The sequence below is a fragment of the Triticum aestivum genome, chromosome 4B (assembly GCF_018294505.1).
Source record: "Triticum aestivum cultivar Chinese Spring chromosome 4B, IWGSC CS RefSeq v2.1, whole genome shotgun sequence".
Taxonomy (NCBI): domain Eukaryota; kingdom Viridiplantae; phylum Streptophyta; class Magnoliopsida; order Poales; family Poaceae; genus Triticum; species Triticum aestivum.
In genome coordinates, this window is record NC_057804.1 from 5,142,256 (window position 1) to 5,145,701 (window position 3,446).

Here is a 3,446-nt window from a genome sequence, read left to right on the forward strand (position 1 = left end):
CTCCGGGAACCCAAAACAGTTAGTAGTAGTCCACGAAACGGGCCAGAATCGGCCAAAACTATGATTGTTGATGACCGACACGTAGGCGCACCTTGGGGTTTAACAACTATGGAAATCGCTTCGGGACGCCAAAACGGTGAGCAATAGTCCACGAAGCAGGTCAGAACTGGCCAAAACTGTTGAGTGTTGACGACCGACATGAAAACGCACCCCGGGGTTCGTTAATCATGGAATTTCCTCCGGGACCCCAAAAAAGTAAGTAATAGTCCATGAAACGGGCCAGAAACGGCCAAACCTATGAGTGTTGACTACCGATATGTAAACGCACCCCGGTGTTCATTAATTGTGGAAATCACTCCGGGACACCAAAAGAATGAGTAATAGTCCATGAAACGGGGCCGAATCGACCAAAATTGTGAGTCTTGATGACCGACACGTAAGCGTACCTTGGGATTCAACAAGTATGGAAATCGCTTCGGGACCCCAAAACGGTGAGTAATAGTCCATGAAACGTATCAGAATTGGCCAAAACTGTGAGTGTGGACGACCGATATGTAAACGCACCCCGGGATTCGTTAATCGTGGAAATCACTCCGGGACCCCAAAACTGTGAGTAATAGTCCACGAAATGGGCCAAAATTGGCCAAAACTGTGAGTGTTGATGACTAACACGTAAGCGCACCTTGGGGTTCAAAAACTAAGGAAATCGCTTCAGGACCCCAAAATGGTGAGTAATAGTTAATGAAACGGGTCAGAATTGGCCAAGACTGTGAGTGTTGACGACGGATAGCTAAACGCACCCCGGGGATCATCAATCGTGGAAATCGCTTTGGGACCCCAAAACGGTGGCTACGAAACGGACCAGAATTGGCCAAAATTGTGGGTGTTGATGACCGACACGAAACGCACCCCGGGGTTCATTAATCATGGAAATCACTCCGGGACCTCAAACCATTGAGTAATAGTCCATGAAACGTGCTAGAATCGGCCAAAACAATGAGTGTTGATGACCGACATGTAAACGCCCCGAGGGTTCGTTAATCGAGGAAATCTCTCCGAGACCCCAAAAACAGTGAATAATAGTCCATGAAACGGCCCAAAATCGGCCAGAACTATGAGTGTTGATGACTGACACGTAAGCGCACCTTGGGGGTTCAACAACTATGGAAACGCTTCGGGACCCCAAAACGGTGAGTGTTGACGACCGACTTGTAAATGCACCCCGAGGTTCGTGAATCATGGAATTCACTTCGGGACCCCACAAGAGTTAGTAATAGTCCACGTAACGGGCCAGAATCTACCAAAACTGTGAGTGTTGATGACCGACACGTAGGCGCGCCTTGGGATTCAACAACTATGGAAATCGCTTCGGGACCCCAAAACGGTGAGCAATAGTCCACGAAACGGGTCAGAATTGGCCAAAACTGTGAGTGTTGACGACCGACACGTAAACGCACCCCGGGGTTCGTTAATCGTGGAATTCACTACGGGACCCCAAAACTGTAAGTAATAGTCCATGAAACGGGCCAGAATTGGCCAAAATTATGAGTGTTGATAACCGATATGTAAATGCACCCTCGTGTTCGTTAATCGTGGAAATCACTCTGGGATCCCAAAACAATGAGTTTCCATGAAACGGGTCAGAATTGGCCAAAACTATGAGTGTTGGCGACCAACACATAAATGCACCCCGGGGTTCGTTAATCGTGGAAATCACTCCGAGACCCCAAAACAGTGAGTAATAGTCCATGAAACGGGCCAGAATCGGCCAAAACAGTGAGTGTTGATGACCGACATGTAAACGCACTCCGGGACCCCAAAATAGTGAGTAATAGTCCACGAAACGGGTCAGAATTGGCCAAAACTATGATTGTTGACGACCGACACGTAAGCGCACCCCGGGGTTCGTTAATCGTGGAAATCATTCCAGGACCCCAAAACAATGAGTAGAAGTCCATGAAACGGGCCAAAATCGGCCAAAACTCTGAGTATTGATGATCAACATGTAAACGCCCCGGGGGTTCGTTAATCGTGGAAATCTCTCTAAGACCCCAAAATAGTGAGTAATAGTCTACGAAACGGCCCAGAATTGGCCCAAACTGTAAGTGTTAATGAGTGACATGTAAGCGCACCATGGGGTTCAACAACTATGGAAATCGCTTCAGGACCCCAAAACGGTGAGTAATAGTCCACGAAACGGGTCAGAATTGGCCAAAAGTGTGAGTGTTGACGACCGACATATAAACGCACCCCGGGGTTCGTTAATCAAGGAATTCTCTCCGAGACCCCCAAACGGTGAGCAATAGTCCACGAAGCGGGTCAAAATTGGCCAAAACTGCGAGCGTTGGCGACCAACACGTAAACGAACCCCGGGGTTCGTTAATCGTGGAATTCACTCCGGGACCCCAAAACAGTAAGTAATAGTCCATGAAACGGGCCAGAATTGGCCAAAATTGTGAGTGTTGATAACTGATATGTAAATGCACCCTGGTGTTTGTTAATCGTGGAAATCACTCCAGGACCCCACAAGAATGAGCTTCCATGAAACGTGTCAGAATTGGCCAAAACTATGAGTGTTGGCGACCAACACGTAAATGCACCCCAGGGTTCGTTAATTGTGGAAATCACTCCGAGACCCTAGAACAGTGAGTAATAGTCCATGAAACGGGCCAGAATCGGCCAAAAGAGTGAGTGTTGATGACCGACATGTAAACGCACCCCGGGGTTTGTAAATCGTGGAAATCACTTCGGGACCCCAAAATAGTGAGTAATAGTCCATGAAACGGGCCAGAATCGGCCAAAACTGTGAGTGTTGATGACTAACACGTAACCGCACCTTGGGGTTCAACAACTACGGAAATTGCTTCGGAACCCCAAAATGGTTAGTAATATTCCACGAAACGGGTCAGAATTGGCCAAAACTATGATTGTTGATGACCGACACGTAAGCGCACCCCGGGGTTCGTTGATAGTGGAAATCATTCCAGGACCCCAAAACAGTGAGTAAAAGTCCATGAAACGGGCCAGAATCGGCCAAAACTCCGAGTGTTGATGACCGACATGTAAACGCCCCGGGGGTTCGTTGATAGTGGAAATCATTCCAGGACCCCAAAACAGTGAGTAATAGTCCACAAAACGGCCCAGTATCGGCCAAAACTGTAAGTGTTGATGAGCGACACGTAAGCGCACCATGGGGTTCAACAACTATGAAAATCGCTTTGGGACCCCAAAACGGTGAGCAATAGTCCATGAAACGGGTTAGAATTGTCCAAAACTGTTGAGTATTGACGACCGACACGTAAACGCACGCCGGGGTGCATCAATCGTGGAATTCACTTCGGGATCCAAAAACAGTAAGTAATACTCCACGAAACGGGCCAGAATTGATTAAAACTGTGAGTGTTGATGACCGACACATAAGCGCACCTTGGGGTTCAACAACTATG